The sequence below is a fragment of the Ursus maritimus genome, unplaced genomic scaffold (assembly GCF_017311325.1).
Source record: "Ursus maritimus isolate PB19 unplaced genomic scaffold, ASM1731132v1 scaffold_34, whole genome shotgun sequence".
NCBI lineage: Eukaryota > Metazoa > Chordata > Mammalia > Carnivora > Ursidae > Ursus > Ursus maritimus.
The window spans coordinates 17,581,136-17,599,888 of record NW_024426008.1 but is presented as its reverse complement, the minus strand read 5'-3'; the positions used below and the strand labels follow the sequence as shown (position 1 = coordinate 17,599,888).

The 18,753-nt window shown below is 42.9% G+C and overlaps 1 protein-coding gene across 3 annotated transcripts in view; it reads left to right on the top strand.

Moving 5' to 3' along the window:
• Positions 1-18,753, top strand: part of MAMDC2 (MAM domain containing 2) — a 278,192-nt gene that overhangs the window by 57,526 nt on the left and 201,913 nt on the right. For all 3 annotated transcript variants that reach the window (XR_005831848.1, XM_040620254.1, XM_040620255.1), the window contains exon 2: positions 4,677-4,789. The gene's annotated coding sequence lies outside the window, so the exon portion shown is untranslated. The remainder of the gene's footprint in view (positions 1-4,676; positions 4,790-18,753) is intronic.

Here is an 18,753-nt window from a genome sequence, read left to right as displayed (position 1 = left end):
TGATTCTTTTGATGGTAATTTGCTGATTTGGTTTTCTATCTTTGGGTATGAGTTTGATTATTAGGATTTAATTATTAGGATAACAACAGGAAGAACTTATGGCTGAAAATTTGCCCACCAGATTTTTGTAGGAGATATGTGGTTTCCATATGGGTAGAGGAAGTGATCACCCCCATTTGAAGCAATAACTGTTGTATACCGAAAGCCTACCATATGCTAGACACCCTGTGTGGTACTTCATAAACACTATTTTGAATCTTCACAAAAACCCGGCCAGGTAGGTGTTACTATTTCCATCTCAAAAGTGTGGAAACCGAGACTCTGATAATTAAGTTGGCCAAGGTCACCCAGCTGGTAAATGACAGAGCTGGGATTCAAACCCCCCTTAACTCTGTGCTCCTTTATTCATATATTCCACAAATGGTTATCGAATGCCTGTCATGTACCACGCATTGTTCAGAGCTGTGAACTTGGAAAATGTCATCTCTGCCCAAATCAGCAGAGCCTACAATCTCCTTCCTCTAACCTGAACCACTTCCAAGGAAAGCAAGACCTGACACTAATCTTCTCCCAACTACATGAAAAGCCAAGGTACAGCAAAGTTATTGTCAGGAAAAATTGTCCAAGTCTTGGACATATGCAAGAGAGATTACTGAATGTCCTTTCAGTGGAGTGCTAGACACTTTGGGGATTAGCCATTTACATAGAATGACATGTTTGGTAGTCTTTATATTGATGGATATTGTACTCCTTTGTAGAGATAGAAATTATGTTGTGGAAAACTGATAGCAAGGCAAATGATTCTGGCCCATGGTGAGAAAGTAGAAACAACTGATTTCTGCCCTGCAGAGAAAATCATTCCAAACATTATACTTTATTACTTGATATATTAACCAGATTTGCTCCTAGTAGCCAATTTATGTCAGCATTCCTGATTGCCAATGCCTGGCTGGTTTGGAGAAGTCAGGGGCTAGATCATGGTAAGTCTTTCATATTGTGAGGAGGAGTCTGGACTTTACTGAAAGTGTGATGTGAAACCATTGAAAAGTCTTTAGCAGAGGGACGACATAATATGAATTATTCTCTGTAAGGACTACTCAGGCTGTGAGGTGTTCTGAAGTCAGACATGGGGCTTTGGGAAAGCTATTCCATCTCGCTTTGGGACAGATCCTTCACCTGTAAAGTGACTAAAATGTTAACTGCTGTGAAAGATCATTGTGAAGATTACATAAGGCTGGAGACATGCATACCTCCTCTCTCCTGACATAAATCATTGGTCACTTAGATGCGTGTGTCTGCGCGAAGCCAGGCTGGGCTTACGTAGCCTCTGGAAGCATCCACATGCCATGTTCTGAATGATTGTCTTGAGGGGAGGGGGTTCACAGAGGTAGAGTTGGGTTAGGTAAGGGACAGAAGTGGAGGTGAGAATAAGAATTTTAAACACGGGTTTTGTGAACCCTGGCAAGTCTGCAAATCTAGATTGAATAAGGAATAGCTGAATAGGGTTTTTGTTTTATTTTGTCTTGGGAGACAAGTGTGAAATATTCCTTATTCTTATTTTTTGAGAATGCCAGAAAAGAGAAAGAGAGAAAATGTTCTACCTTGCAGATAAGTTTGCGTTGAAGAAATTCTCTCGTGCATAGATTTCTTAATCTTCCCTTTTGAAGATCCCTGAGTAATGACTTTCTATTCCTCTTGGCTTGGGGCAGTTCTTTAGGCTTAAATATAGGAAAGAACAACTAGAAAACCTCTGAGAAGAGAGAAGAAAAGAAGGACCTTTTGGTTCTTAGAATGCCTGAAGCTTCTCTTTGCCCTTTACTGGGGCTGGCAGTTTATCTTACACCTGCTAGAGCACCTGTTAGAGCCCCCTCGTGCAGCAACCTGGGGAGCTTGATATTCTCTCCACCCCGCCCTACACATGTTGAAACTGGGACCCAGAGAGCCTAAGAAATTGTGCACAGCTGGTAAGTAGGGCAGCTCATGTGTGAATTGAGTTCCACCTGACTCCAAATCCCATACTTGTAAGCCTCACGGAAGGAATGTATCGGCATTTTCACATGGTTTGACCTATACCATTTCAATTTTGAATATTTTTGCATAAATGTCAAATCTGCTGTTATATTCCTTTCACTCATAAATCTTTTCCTGTTTGTGTAGTAAAGAACATGTAATTTTAGACTTGGGATATATAATCTTCAGTTTCTCTGGAGAATAAATATTCCTGACACGTTTTTCTAAAATTGCATTCCTTTAATTTTTTATTAAAAATACAGCATGTTATTGAAATTGTGCACAAGAACAGGTAGGATGGTTAAAGTAAACACTTTGGATTCATTTTTGTTGCTTAAGAGAGCTGGTCAAAAGTAGACTGTAGAGATGCTGCACGTGCCCAAGGAGTGTTTTCTATCTGGGACAGTGCAGAAACCAGTTAGTAAGGCGCACTGTGGCTTTATGCCCTGTCTTAGCTCAGGTCAGATCTCGTATTACATTGGCTGTGACAGCCACTTCTCCGCCACGTGATCATGCTGTGATCTCAGGAGATTCTCTCTTCCCACCCCTGAACTGATGGAGTGGGACACAAGACATTAAGAGTGAATAAGGAGTGTGTGTGTGTGTGTGTGTGTGTGTGTGTGTGTGTGTGAGAGAGAGAGAGAGAGAGAGAGAGAGAGAGAGAGAGAGAGAGAGAGATTCTGTGTGTTTGGGGGGCAGGGAGAATACGCCTATTTTAATTTCAAAGATACCATGCACTCCTTCATTGTCATGTGGATTCTGGTCCATGACAGCTGTTTCTGGCATTCAGCCCACTAGTAAGTTTCTGCTTTCACCTTCTCTGACTGTAGCCATTTTTGTAAGTGACTAAGCAATCCGATCCTTGGTTTATTTCCCCTCCTGAGATGTATGTGGGAGAAAGAAGAGTGAAACGGAGAGCTATTTTGGAGACTGGCAAGGGGATCTCTGACCCTCCTCCTTACATTTTAAAAGAGACATTTAAAAGCAGCCTTCTTTTCTGGTTACTTCTTGCATATTTGCTGACAGAAATGAGGTACTGACAGTGGTGGGTGAGACAGTGGGCTCCCGAGGCCATGTCCCCCTAAAAGCCATGTTGTTGCATCGCATACTCTCTCCGCAGCAGGGGGGCTTATATGTCATGATTCACTGGTTGTATGTGAACAAAACCCACTCAAACCAGTGTAAGCAAAAGGAGAATTTATTAAAAGGGCAGAAGGGTGCTCCACGTCAGGGACGTGGCTAAGCCAGGAGCGGATGGGAACCACGGTCGGAAACAGTTAAGAGTGTCATCTGATGGAAAAAAGTTAGTTTCCCAACAGCTTTTGAGTTTAATTGTTGCAATTGTGACTCTCCAGAAACATTTCTCTCCATTGTCCTCTGCAGCCCACTCCCCCTTTTACTCTTTCTCCAGTTCTAAAATTCTTAGAGAAGTGGGGTGCCTCGGTGGCTCAGTCGGGTAATCATCCAACTGTCGATCTCAGCTCACGTCTTGATTGAAGGGTTGTGAGTTCGAGTGCTGCCTTGGGCTCTACCCTGGGTGCAGAGCCTACTAAAAAAAAATAAAGTAAAATTCTTAGAGTAGAGACTCTGACTTACCAATCTGGGTGAACTGCCCACTCTCAGACCAACTAGCTGTTGCCACAATACAGGGAGACTGCAAAGAGCTGCATGGCCATGACCGTGTTGGGGGAGTGTCCACTGTACGTGCATTGGCTCAGGAAGGTGTATTCTGTGAACGACGCCTCGGGATTTTCCAGGAAATATGGAAGCAATTAGCTATACAGTGGTTGGTCTGATCAGACAGGCTGACCCTTATAACTAGGGTCACACCTCTCACAAGTGTGATGTATTGTGTTTGCTTCCAATAACCTTTCATGTCATCTCATGAGAAAATTATTCACTATAGCTTTAAGGAGGCAGAATGAAGCAGTAATCGCTTTCAGTGCTGAACTTAAGAAGGAGAAACAGTTCTGGGAAAAAGAGTATGTGCTTTTTCAAAGCCCAATTCAAAGCCCCCAAAGCCTTTAGTGTTAAGGTACAAATATTGTTCCAATATTAAGGACGACACAGATGTGCTCTGTGGCCAACTTAGAGGATGATTCTCCTCCAAAGACCAAGGTCTGGTCCTAACTCTCGTCTTTATTATGATCTTTTCTTTAAGAACCCCCTGTCATTGGGGCACCTGAGTGGTTCAGTCACTGGGCGTCTGCCTTCGGCTCAGGTCAGGATCCCAGGGTCCATTAATTGAGCCCCATATTGGGCTCCCTGCTCAGTGGGAAGCCCGCTTCTCCCTCTCCCACTCCCCCTGCTTGTGTTCCCTCTCTCGCTGTCTCTCTGCCAAATAAATAAATAAATACATACATAAATCTTAAAAAAAAAAAAAAAAAGAATCCCTTGTCCTTTTCCACTATTACCATCATTCTGTGTGGGGTGTATGTGACCTGTTTGATTTTTAGTATTTCTTCTCAAATGCAACCACAGGCTTGCCCTGACACCCCAAAGCTCAGTAGTGACAAGGGTGACATATTCAAGCAAGATTTTACTAAATGACAAAAGACATGAGATAATAACGCTTACAAAATCCAGCCCCTTCTGAACACTTGGAAGAGTGTTCCAAGAGCTTTCCATTTATTTCTATTTTGTATCTCTGTCTTTGCTTTTCACAGGACTGAGGAGGGTGCCAAGCATATGCAAGAAAGCCCGTGAGTTCCCTCCACACACAAGTGTACGAGGCAGTGGGGGAGAAAACCTGTCGCCAGAGGAGCCAGAGAACAGCGGGGTAAGGTAGCCCCATGTCACCCCCGTGGTCACTGCCATCACATGCTCTTGTAAATCTTCTCTGCAAATTCACTTTTGTGTCACTTTTGTCTATTGCTACTGTAACAAACTGCCACCAAATTTAGTGGCTTAAAAGCACCAGTTTATTATCTTACAGTCCTGGAGGTCAGAAGTCCAACACAGGTCTCACTGGGCTAACATCAAGGTGTTGACAGGGCTGTGTTCCTCTCTGGAGGCTCCTGGGGAAAGTTTGTGTTTGTGTTTTATTTTGTTTTTACCTTTACGACCTTCTAGAGGCCACCTTCTTGGCTTGTGACTCTTCCATCTTCAAAGCCAACAATGAATGTGTTCCACTTTTCTGACCCATGTGTGGTCATGTTTCCCTCTGGCCACAGCTGGGGAAGATTCTCAGATCTTAATAACCCATGTGATCCGACTCACCTCGATAATGCAGAATGAATGTCTGATCTCAAGGGCCTCAATTTAATCCCATCTGCAACATCGCTTTTGCCACATAAAATAATATATTCCCGGGTTCCAGGGATTAAGACATAGACATCTTTGGAGTGGTTGTGCAAGTATTTTTTATGAGAAGTACAAAATTCTGGGCCCCTGGGTGATGCAGTCGGGTAAGCGTCCGACTCTTGGTTTCAGCTCAGGTCATGATCAGCAGGGAGTCTGCTGGGGATTTTCTCTCCCTCTCCCTCTGCCCCTCCCCAATCCCCCTACCCCTGGCTTGTACAGGCGCTCATTTTCTCTCTCTAAATGAATAAATAAAACCTTCTAAAAAAATGACTGAAACTTCTGCCTTCCAGGGAGGTGATATTCTTCTCCATAGATTTAGAAAAATAGTATTTTTGTCATTTAGTAAGAAAACACTATGGTAGTCTTAACAGGCCTTTTCAGCTATGCTAAGCAAGGCCTTTCTAGGCTTGGGTAGGATGGAAAGGTTCAGAAAAAGAAAAGTGCTCCAAACGATAAAGTAACTGGGACTTTGGGAAACTGCACATATGCACAAACACCCAAAATTAGCATGGACACTTGCAACCCATTTACACACCCAAATTAATGAACCTCTAATTTAGACTCTACAATGTGACTAAAATTCCACAATTTCCCCCTGTTTTGTGATTTTTTAAAATGGGGACACAGGTTTTGACCTTCTCATATTAGGCTGCGCGTGAAATCTATGCTGACGAGGGCCTGGAGAGCTTCCTTTGCCTTAGGTGGAGTGTATAGGGATTCCCCCTTCTTTCCAGGCCTGGGGCCCGGGGGACCCCCCACCCACGTGGCCTTGCAGGCTTCAGTGTGGTGACATACCAAACACAAGCACATATGCTAGTGAGGGTGCTGGTAAGGAGGAGATTTCAGTGTACCAGCTGCTTCTTTGCATCTCATTTTCCTTGTTTTGTCAAATGGGAAGTATTTTTCTCTGCTTGTTCCTGGGCTGTCTGTCTTTATTCGTGCAGCTGTCCCTTCCTGGAATATCCTCCTTTCTTCCCACCATCTACCTGAATCATTCATGCTTTCAGGGCCCAACCCAGGCCTGGGCTCCTCCCCATACAGACTTCTTTGATTACCCACAAACAAATGAAACACTCCCTTCTTTGAACCATGATTCCTCTTAAAACTACCACTTCTCATTTAGTCATTAAATATTTTCATGATTTCTCTGAGTGCCTGAACCATGTCTTATACTTTCCCAATGCCTTTTCTAGTATGTGGTAGGTACTCAATAACTGTTGGATGTGGCAGACAACTTTTTTTTTTCCTTCCAGAATCTTTCCCTTAGTTAGCAATATTACTTCCCCTTTCATTTGGTAACTGGCCCATCCATCTGTCCATCTGTTTGTCCATCCATCCATCCATCCATCCATCCATCCATCCATCCATCCATCTATCCGTGTATCCAATTTATTGGGTGCCCAGAACCAAGCACAGCTCTAGGTACCTGGAATCCACCAAAGAACAAAACATGCAAAAACTCCTTGCCCTGATGGAGAGGGGAGAAAGGCAATAAGCATAAGTAAGTAAATTACATGTTAGAAAGTAATGGGTGCATTGTTTATGCATGTTATAGCACATTACAGGACTTACTTCTTTTAAAGGCTGAATAATATTCCACTATGTCTACATCACATTTTTTTTTTAAAGATTTTATTTATTTATTCGACAGAGATAGAGATAGCCAGCAAGAGAGGGAACACAAGCAGGAGGAGTGGGAGAGGAAGAAGCAGGCTCATAGCGGAAGAGCCTGATGTGGGGCTCGATCCCATAACACTGGGATCACGCCCTGAGCCGAAGGCAGACGCTTAACCGCTGTGCCACTCAGGCGCCCCTACATCACATTTTTTTTTTATCCATTCATCAGTGGATAAATCAAATACCAGTGGATATTTAGGTTGCTTCCACCTTTTGGCTACAATGAGTAATGCTGCAATAAGCATGGTTGTGCAAGTATCTTTTTGAGATCCTGTTTGCAATTCTTTGGGATAATTACCGAGAAGTGGAATTATTGGATCATATGGTAGTTCTATTTTTAATTGTTTGAGGAATCTCCAGATTGTTTTCCATTGTGGCCACACCATGTTACATTCTCCCCAACAGTACACAAGGGTTCTGATTTCTCCACGTTCTTACCCAGACTCTTCCATATATGGATGTTTGCTTTTCTTGACCGTTGTAGCTGAGGTCCCAGTGGCTACTTCTTAGCTTTGTGAGTGGTGTCAAGAAGCAGAACATGGGGCATGCCTGGGTGGCTCAGTTGGTTAAGCATCTGACTCTTGATTTTGGCTCAGGTCATGATCTCAGGGTCATGGGATCAAGCCCTGCATGCGGCTCTGTGCTCAGCATAGAATCTGCTTGCCCCTCTCCCTCTGTTCCTCCCCCAGCTCTCTCTCTATCTCTCTAAAATAAGTAAATAAAAAAATCTTAAAATAGAAGCAGAACATGGGACATCAGTTTCATTTGCACAGAAAGCAGAGAGGCAGTGGGCAGCCTTCTGATTGTGGCAGGAATCTCTGCAGTATTATTCTGGAAGTTGTTCCTGGAAGCTCAGCCTGGTGCCTACCTCTCCAGCTCTTCCAGTGACTGCATAAGCGCCTAATTCTAGAAGTGATAAAGGGAGTGAGGATCCCGTGGGAAAGCATGAGCGTCAGATGTCTCCTTTTTTCCCTTTCCTTTCTTCCTACCTTCCTTCCTTCATCCTTTCTTTTCTTCTTCATCCTCCTCCTCCTCTTCTTTTTCTTCTCCTCCTTCTCCTCCTCCTCCTCCTTCTTCTTCTACTTCGAGAGAGAGAGAGTGCACGTGGAGGCGCTTGTGCATGCAGGGGGAAAGAGGGAGGGGCAGAGGGAGAGGGAGAGAGAGAGAATCTCAAGCAGACTCCATGCCCAGCTCAGAGCCTGACTCAGGGCTCGATCTCACAACCCTGAGTTCATGACCTGCGCTGAAATCAAGAATTGAACGCTTAACTGACTGAACCACCCAGGTGCCCCTGGGTGTCTTCTTTCTGCTTAAACTTGCAGGAAGGGTTTCTGTCATCTGCAACTGAACCCTGACTAATACAGACATTCCCTGGTGGGAGCTCAGCGTGAAATAGGGGAGCTTTCAGTGGTCATGTTTCCTGCTATGAAGGGATACTCATTTGCTGTGAGACAAAATGAAGTCAACACAGACTGAAGCACAGACGGAGACAGAGAGTTGAAGTAAGACTGAATTTAGGTTCTTACTCTCCACAAAGGCCCCGTAGTACACATTATCCATTCGTAATTTGGTTATCCAGTCTGCCTTTGATTACCTGAGATACCCACAAAATCATTATTATGAATTCCCCCTTTTGTTTAAACTCATTTAAGATGGATTTCTGTCACTAGCAAATGAAAAGTTGTCTTGAATTGGGGTAGAGGACAAATTGGAGGTGTTATGACTGGGTTATAACTTTTAAATAATTAGTCTATTAAGCCTGTTTTCCCTTCTCTCTCCTCTCTGATTTATGGTTACTTATTTTGATCATTTAGAGTTTAGAGTAATGAGGTCAAATGTAAGGCTAAGAGGTTGTGTCTGCTCTGATTCATAGCTGCAGCTGTAATCCTAACAGACCTTTCACTGCTGGAAAATCACCTCAAATTAAGGGGCCTCCTGTTGGCAGATTAGAAATCTATAAAAAGTAGAAATGGCATATTACTGGAGCACAAGTGGGTCACCACGCAGCTGCTCCACTGAAGACAGTGATGCCTTCCTACTGGAATGTAGGGCCCTGCCTTATGGAAGCCGCACTCCAGGGTTGCCAGTTTCAGACTTGGGAAGACCAGCCTGTCTTTCACTCCAACTCACTTAAGCAACAAACAACCCCAAAGCCAAACCCATCCGATCCCAAAGAGTGCCCTATCAAAATTTCAAGCAAAATGTTTGTGTAGCAACTTAACTACTAATTGTAGACTAGTACCCCTAAGCCTTGCCCATTTCCATCACTGGGTGGCAGCCAGCTGCCAGGTGTCAGATCAGCTACAACAATTTTCTTAGGGTGTGTGTGGACTTTTTCCTTTGGACCCATCCTTTACCCTACCCACTGCTGTTCCCTCCATTATTCCTGTTCTTTAAATCTCTTGACTTGCCAGTGGAGGAGCCAGTCATTGACTAGTTGGCCATCACCAGATTTGTCCTCTAGAAAGTAAGGGAAGACACTACCTAGTAGGTAGTGAGGGCTGGTGTTTAAAGATTTCATGGACTAAAAGCCCAAGCAGTGAAAGAAAATGATAACAACAACAACACAACAACAACAATAATAAATTGGATTTCGTCAAATTAAAAAAACTTTTCTATGTCAAAGGACGTATTTTTCTGGCCAACAATTTTCCGGGTGCAAAAAGGAGGGAGGTAGATTCAATGATCTCTATGGCCACTTACAGTTTTTACAAGTTGTTTTTCCTATCATAGGGGAAAAATGGAAGTGGTTTAGAAAAGAAGGAAAGTCTTGGGAAGAGAACTATAAAGCTTATTAGCAAAACTGAATCCTTCTGATTCAGGGCCGCTACTGGCATCTGAAAGAAGCTGTTTTGCAGATTTATTCTTCTGGGTGTTTGTAGGATTGGGGGATGTTTATATATGTGGGTTGAGAGTAGAGGGAGGAAGAACAGAATTTCATGTACATCATCGGTACTAAGTGATCGGCTGCTGCCACTGCTGCCCACATATGACAGGTTGGTGCCTAAGACCGAAACTCAGACCACAGAAACAAAAGGCGTGAAAAACAGCATTCTGTGAAAACAATTCTTACACTTCCTGCAGCATGAGGCAAGGCAGAGAAGACAAATATGCCCTTAAGTGGATAGAACTCAGAGCTGACTCACTGACCACACGCTGTCTTCTCCAACTGCCCACCCCTTCATTCCTGCCAACTCACCTTCTCTCTCCACATCACCTCCCATCCCTCAGTCAGTCTTTGTTCTTTTAGTCCTCTAGTCCTCTTTTGACTCCACATCATGCCCTATTAACTCTGAACTCCAAGTCAATTATCGCTCCATCTACAACAATCCTCAGATTAGTTGCCCCTCAGATGTCCTACCCTGTCCTCCACACAAGTGAGAGCTCCTTCAATCCTCCCCACTCTCGGGACTTGTCTCCTGGGAATTCCTCTATGTCTTCTTTTTTTAAATATATTTTTTAGAGATTTATTTATTTATAAATAGGGGGGCAGAGGGAGAGAGTGTCTTAAGTGGACTCTCCACTGAGCACAGAGCCCAACATGGGGCTCAATCTCACAACCCTGAGATCACAACCTGAGCTGAAATCGAGAGTGTGATGCTTAACCGACTGTGCCACCCAGGTGTCCCCCTCTATATCTTTTAAGACCTCCTAAAAAACAAACAAACAAACAAACAAACAAACAAACCTCCTTTTCATCTCAGCCAAAATTCTACCAGGCCCCCTAAGACAAGTTCCTGACACCTGTCTCTTTCCTAATCATGGGTATCTGGATATTTTGTCCCTCCCCACTGGCATTTTCCAATTTACAAAAAAACAAACTACTTCTCTTTGTCCAGATTTAATACACAGAAATACTGGTAATTAACAAAAATAAGCAAAGTAAACTTAATATTTTAACCTAGTCTCCTGGGTATTGGTGAAACTTGGTGGAATAGAACTTTAGGTTATGGAACGGAAGAACACATTTTGAATAGAAATCCATCTCATGTGGGCTTTGACATTAAAAGGAACTGAAAATCCTAAAGAGGGACTGGCCTCAGGGAAGGCTTGGTTTTGTGGCTCAATAGTGTCATCAAGAAACTGATTTCTTTCATTTTGTTTGTTTCCCCTTCCATGATGTCAACGTCATTTAAAATTAGCTCTTCTTGTGGTCCCAGGATGGCTACAAGCAGCTCCCTTACCTATGTGTGCTCACCTCTAATCACTGTGGTTATGGAGTGACATGTAATGGTTGCCATTGCCGCAGTCACCTGCTCTACCCCTGTAGCTGGAGTGGAGTTTTCTTTCCTGAAACCAGTGACTCCCTTAAACTAAACCAGGATATTTGTCTGTTACTCATTTACTTGCAGGACTTCCAGATTGGTTTGGACCCCACTTACTGCCCATTCCTAAACTTATGTCTAGTTGGTATCTATCCTTTCTCAGCCCCAGCCCTCCCACTCAAGTCAGAGCACTAAACATTAACAAAGTACCATGTGGAAGACTCCAGAACCATGTGTGGAAGCCTGTGGGCAGAGGTGAAAGATGCAGAGAAGGGGTGAAGGGGTAAGGACCACTCAGCCTTATAATAGTCATGTAGTGATATCATGACTTTAGCTCCCTGAACATCTGCGGGGAGGCTCCTATTGCTAAAAATGGAACAGCTGATTAGAGGACAAAATGACCAGTGCTTCCAGTGAATTCTGACCAGAAAGGAAAAGCCAGTTGGTGAAACAGAAGGTACGAGAAACATGGGAGGAAGTGACTGAGTCACCTTGGAATTCATAACAGCAGAAAAAGGGAACAAATGGGCCTGTTCAGACACATCCACTGGATTTTTTCTTTTTTAATCAGAGAAAGATAAAGTGAGTCCACAGTCAGTTTCTACAAGAGACTATCACTTAAGAAGAGTAAGTAGCTTTAAAAAAAGAAATGCTTACTCTGTAATCTTGGGTTATCCTAATGAGAAGGATGCTGAGGAGACATTAAAGAAATAGAACATGCTCAAGGAACAATCCATGCCTAGATTTAGAAGGAACAAAACCAGAATCTCAAAGGCAGGGCATATGATCAAGGATGCATATAAGACCATGGACGTGGCACAAATCTGTGCAAATGAAAAATCCTGAAGGCTCACTGTGAATATGTTGAGACTTGAGAAAATGTTAAAAACCAAATGTTGGGGTCTTTTTGGGTTTTTTTTTTTAAAGATTTATTTATTTGAGAGAGAGCATGCGACTGGGGAGAGGGGCAGAGGGAGAGAATCTTCAAGTAGACTCCCCACTGAGTGCAGAGCCTGATCCAGTGCTCAGTCCCACAACCCTGAGATCATGACCTGAGCTGAAACCAAGAGTCAGGTGTTCAATTGCCTGAGCCACCCAGGCGCCACTTAACTTAAAAAAGCAAAGAAGGGAGAGGTCACTGATCAGTGTTTGAGGAAGATGGTGTCAAGTTAAATGACAGACAAAGCGGAACCCTTCAACTGCTATTTTTGAGGGCCTCTTCCCTCTTATGGAAAGGTTTTCTTAGCAAGGAAAGTGTAATAGGTCAGAGAGAACTGCAGTTCAAGAGAATAAAGATGATAGCAAGAATATTAGTCCATAAAATGCATGTCAGTAATTAAGCCAAATAAATTCTATCTAAAGATATTAAAGCAACTTGCTTATGTGATGATATTGGGATTTGTAGCAGGCAGAATAATGGCCTCCTCCAAATATGTCCACATTCGATCCCTAACACCTGTGAATATGCTACCTTACAAGGCAAAAAGGATTTTGTTGGTGTTATTAAAGATCTTGAGATGGGAAGATTATCTGGTTATCTGGGTGGGCCAAACGTAATCACTAGGATCCTTATGAGGGAGGCAGGAAAGCCAGAGCAGGAACAGATTACGTGACCATGGAAACAAAGGTCAGTGATGTGATTGCTGGCTCCTGGCCACGAGCCATAGAATGTGGGTGGCCTCTGAAAGCTGGAAGGAGTGGGGAATGGCTTCTGCCTCAGACACTCCAGAAACAATGCAGCCCTCTCAATACCTTGGTTTTAGGCTAGTGACACTGATTTCAGACTTCTGAGCTCCAGACTATAATACATCTGTGTTGCTTTAAGCCAGTAAGTCTATGGTAATTTGTTACAGCAGCAATAGGAAACTAATATAAGATCACTGCCTCAGACTTGGAAAAACACTGCAAAAGGAAAACCTACCCGAGGATGAGGTGGACACATTCCAGTTTTATAAGAGGCATTCTAGTAAACACAAACTTGGTATCAATTATTGGTGAGATTTCGAATTGGATTCCTAAACAAGTAGTTTGCAAGCACTTAAAGAAATAGGTATTCATCACAAGCTGGTGTACATAAATTAAGAATCAGTGATCCCCAAGTAAGATGACTGAGGTTTTAAAGTTATTAGACTTTATGGGGTTCCTGGGTGGCACAGCGGTTAAGCGTCTGCCTTCGGCTCAGGGCGTGATCCCAGCGTTATGGGATCGAGCCCCACATCAGGCTCCTCTGCTATGAGCCTGCTTCTTCCTCTCCTACTCCCCCTGTTTGTGTTCCCTCTCTCGCTGGCTGTCTCTCTCTCTGTTGAATAAATAAATAAAATCTTTAAAAAAAAATAAAGTTATTAGACTTTTATTGGGAATATTTCTGTATGGAATAAATGAAAGATTCAGCAAAGCTTTTGCTAAAGTATCCTATGATAATTATGCAGACAAGATAAGTAAGTGTAGACTGGACTACTGAAAATTCAGGTGGATTCAGAGTTGACCCAACAAATGTACCCAAAGTATGTTGATTTTGATGGACCAAAGCCAATTTGGGGAAAAAAAAAAATCTTTCCTGCTCTCTTGGCCCAGTGCTGTTAAGACTTTTTAAATCAACAACATGACTATGTAAATGTATACTTTTTAGATTGGTGGATAAGACAATGCAAATACATGGGTGGAAAGAATTCATTAAAAAAAAAAATCTTCCCAAGTTGGAAAAATATAGACATTAATAAGGTAAAATTGAAAAGGAATGTATGTAAAATCTGGCATCAGGTTAAAAAAAATGAGAATTACAGTGTAGGAGAGATCTAGAGTGGCAGAAATTCTTATTTCAGAATGAAACAGTACTTGGTAATTTTAGTTGATAACGTATGGACTTTGGAGCAAGAGTATGATCTAACTACAATTTAATCTTGGGTTGCGTTTTTGGAAGTTGGGCTTTCAGCTCTGTGCTGGTCTGACTACTGCTGAAGTAGGTACCTGGTTAGTTCCACACCAGCAAAGTGCAACATGAAGGGCTCTGGAAGCCATATCTGTGATCGTGAGTCCTGAAGTTATAAATGTGCAATGTGTCTCCGGAGGCCAGTGAGTAGACCAGCTCGTTAAAGTGGAGGGTCCTCAATGCAGAAGGTATGAGAAAAATCACATTGGCAGGATAGGCTAAGGTGTTGTAGAGGCTGAGCTCTTGGATTTCCAGCTTAATGACAGTGAGTCTTATCTTTTAGGCAATAAGGATGTTCTAAACATTTTCTTAAGTGGGAGAGGGCAGGTGAGAGTTGTGTTTTCAAGGTCAGAGTTGATATTTTTTTTTAAGACTTATTTATTGGGGTGCCTGGGTGCTCAGTTGGTTAAGTGTCCGACTTTTGATTTCAGTTCAGGTCATGGTCTCAGGGTCCTAGGATCAAGCCCTGTGTTGGGCTCTCCGTTCAGCCCAGAGTCTGCTTGAGCTCTCTCCCTCTCCCTCTGCCCCTCCTCCTGCTTGTATGCTCTTACTCTCTCTAAAATAATTTTTTAAAATTTATTTTAGATTTATTTGAGGAGGGGAGGGACAGAGGTAGAGAACCCCAAGGAGACCCCCCATAGAGTGGGGAGCCTGAAGTGGGGCTCAGTCCACGAGATCATGACCTGAGCCGAAACCAGAGGCTTAGCCAACTGTGCCACCCAGGTGCCCCTAGATCTGGTATTTTAAATGATGTAGAGCAATGTGATGGAAAAGTAGGACTGGGATGGAATTGTGGTCTTCAGTTTACTGGACATTTAACTTGAGGCAAGATTCTTTACCTCTGTTCCTCTGTCTCCTTCACCTGTGAAGTGTAGATAAAAATATTACGTACTTTATAAAGTTGTTTGAGGATTAAATAATTAAAATGTATGAAGTACATAGAATAGCCCCGGGCATACAGTGGCGCTCAACAAGTTCTAGCAAGTAGATAGTGGTATGGTCCAACCCTGGAATATGTGGGCAGTAAACACTCTTGAGAGGAAGGACTGGCTACATGGAGCATGAAGGCAAAGTCCGAAGGCTTTATTGCTTCCCAGGACTTGAACTGGTTCTTACCTTTCCTCTCTTGGGAGTTACGCCCTTTGCTTCCATCTTGGTCACAGGGCTGTGTCTGCTCACGGAGGTTGCCTTGCTGACTGCGGTCTTCCTTCACCTGTGTCTAGAGTGACTTCCATAGCCATTTTGCTCTTACATTGTATTTCCTTAATTACCTTTCCATCTCTACAAATGTCTCACTGAGCTCAGTATCAGCTTGTTGAGGTCAGAGACTATTTTCCATATTTATTTTTTATCCCCCACAACATCTGGTACAGTCCCTTGCATGAAGCCCATGCTCCAAAACTGTGTATTGGTGATAAAGGAGTAGGTTAAGTTAGTGATGATTCCAAGTGTCCAAGCATTCGTTATGAGGGAAATGCTGGCACCTGGCACGTAAGAGGGAAGCTCGGTGGGAAAGTCTGTTAGCCTCAGAAGACAAGGTATTTAGTGTTGGGGTCAACTGAGGTTGCAGGTTACCTGGGGTGAAGTTCCAAAGGCACTGAGGCAGAAATCTAATGTAGACAAAATTACCGTTTAAATCCCTTACATCTCAGTGTCTCTCTGTAGACACTGCAACACAGTTGCATTGGAACTTGTCAGTGTCTAAACACAGATAAAGATGTCGGCCTCCATTTGAAGGACATGCTGCACCAAAAACGATGCTTTTGTGAGTGGTGGTAAGGATGCTGTTTACATTTTTCCGAAGTGGATGGTGTGGATTATGGGTATTCATGGCATATAGGACTGGACTCCATTGTAATTATGTGGAATCCAGGTAGAGGTGGCTAATGAATTTAAGTGAGTGGTTTAATGCTTCACGGCCTCCAGGATGATAATCTTTTAATAAAGCTTTTGGGAGAAATTGTCTATCACTTGGCAAATCTAAGTAAACAAATGGCATCAAACATGCCTTTCAGGAGACTCAGGCTTAGAAGTCAGCGCAGAAGTGAAGGGAAGGTTGAGTTTTTCCTCCTCTTCTGCGTAGTGAGGCCTCCACTTTCTACACTATCCCAAATACCCACAGAGGGGAGAAAGCAAAGAATATTATGGAACCGCTCTTCACTCCTTCAGCAGATGTGAGCTGTTGCATCAACCAGCAGATCAGGAGACTGGGATAAGAAGAATACTTTTAGCCTAACACTGTTATTTAACTATTCGTGGTTACAAGCCAGAGGGGACATTTTAAAAACATTAATTAGCTTTGGAGAGAAAAGTGCAAACCCAAGTAGAATGCTTCGCTTTTCTGGACTCAAGAAATAATTTTAACAACTCTGATGAATGGGGAAGCCAGAATTTGAATAAAACAACGCATTAAGCAGAAAACGTGTCTCATCATATAAACAATCTAGCCATGCAGCAATGGTCAATAAACAGTACTTGACTGATAGAAATTAGCCATGCGCTAAGCCTAAATACGAGCACCATGAGTTCATCACCCCAAATGCCCGTAAAGGGTTGCCTTGTTTTGTTGATATTGCTGTTAAGGAAAAAGAAAATCATGAATCTGGATATCCTTCCCCCTAATATTAACCATCTGCCCAAACGTAACCTACTTATTTCCTGGCTGACATTTGACTTTTGTGGTTCTTTCTTTTCACAGTGATTATGAAAAATCCCTAATGGTGACTGGTGCTCACTAACGTAAGATGGAACAGTCATTTGGAGGCCGGCTTCCAAGTTATTTTTCAACTTGTAAGCCCCTTCCTCCAAACTTCCTTAAATTCAAATATTAAAACTCTCAAGAGGGTGGCAAGGCAAACCTATGTTCCTTGTGAAAACTTCTCCAAGGAAATCTGTTTTGAAAATTCTTTTAGAAGGTTAGAAGGAAGAGTAGAGCAGAAGGGTGCAAGGCCAAGGTCAGCTAATTCTGATTGAAGGGAAACGGGGATGGGAGCCTGTTTTGCAGGATCCCCCCAGGTTCAGAGAGGAATAGTTCCTCTGCTAATGGTGAGCAGCTGTTCAAACAGAGGTGCTAACCTCAATTGTTTTAACCAAAAGTGGTTGAAAATAATGTTTGAAACAAGTGACAAGATGCTATTTCTAAATTTGAAGGAATATGCAGAAAAGTTTGGGTCAGAAGAATGGGAGACTCTCAAAGATACTTTTAAAACATTAGTTATTTTGCTCAAACTTTGACTTTTGTTTGGTTATTGCTTGTATGGGGTTACTCCCATTAGAGAGAGAAGCCCCAGCCTCCACGAGCTCAAGCGCGTATCGCATAGGGGAGACGTCAAAAGATTTGGAGTGATACCGTAACTAGTCACACCCTTGGAAGTTTTCTCATCAACCTCAAGTCTGACTGAGTCTTACAAATCACTAAACAGAAGAGTTCATTTTTATTGAGTCATGTATTCATGTGTAAGAAAACTACAAATAACAGCGGTGAGGTGCCTGGTGAGGGTCCTTATACAGTCTTCCGGACAGGAATACATTCTGTTTACCCCTATTTATCAATCCCTATTTTCTACTTCCCTATAACTTTTTAATTAGCTAATTCAAAGTGCCCTGTTGGAGGCTTCTAGGGGCAGAGGCTGTGTTGTACCTGCCTTTGCATTTTTCCAGCCCCTACCTTTTCTGCAGTAGGCTTGATTCACATGGACCCAGGAAGATCTCATGAACATTAAAAGCCTCGTTAAAGTGGAGAGCAAATGTAGGCAGAGGAAGTGGAGAGGCTGGCTTTGTCTTCCACCTGGTGGAATTCCAGATCTTTCCCTGCAATTGCTGGGTAATGTATGGGTTTGCTCTTAAAGGCAGAAATCTGTTCTATTCCAAGTTCTCTGGCTTTTATCCCTGAATGTTGGCCATAATTTCAGGACAGTTGGGATGAATAACATGTTAGTGGAATTTACATTGCATCACTTAAGTGTTTCCCTTTCCCTTGGCCCTGCGTGATGTGTTTCTCCTTTTTACTTCTTCCTCCAGCAGAGGCAAAATGTCCTGCAAGGAGTTAATAGTTTTATGGCCATGCAATTGGCAGCCGTAGATCATGGAGCTCAGTGCAGAAATCCAATTATTTCCTTTGTCTGAGATGAAAACCAATACACTGGTGGTGGGGGAAGGGCTTCTCTTGCAGGGTTGGTTGATTTAAGATTTTGTTCTCTAAAGGACAGGTTCTGTGTTGCAGCTTGGCTCCTGGGTCACAGAGGCTCGGCTTTTTTTCCTGTTCGATGCTAGCCACCTGAACGCACTTGGGGTCCAAGAAACAGGACAAAAGAGCCCCTTCATCTTAAGTTTCTGGCTATTTGAGGGCTTAGGGTGAGTGATTAAACCAGCATTAAGTAACCTAAGCTAAGCATGATGGTGAATCCAGAAACTTACTCTCCATGTAGGAGATATTTGGGGAACACAGGTATACCTCATTTTAGTGTGCTTCACAGACACACAGTGTGCGTTTTTTTTACAAATTGCATTGTGGCAACAATGCATTCAGCTATTCTGTTGGCTCCATTTCTCCAACAGTATTTGCTCACT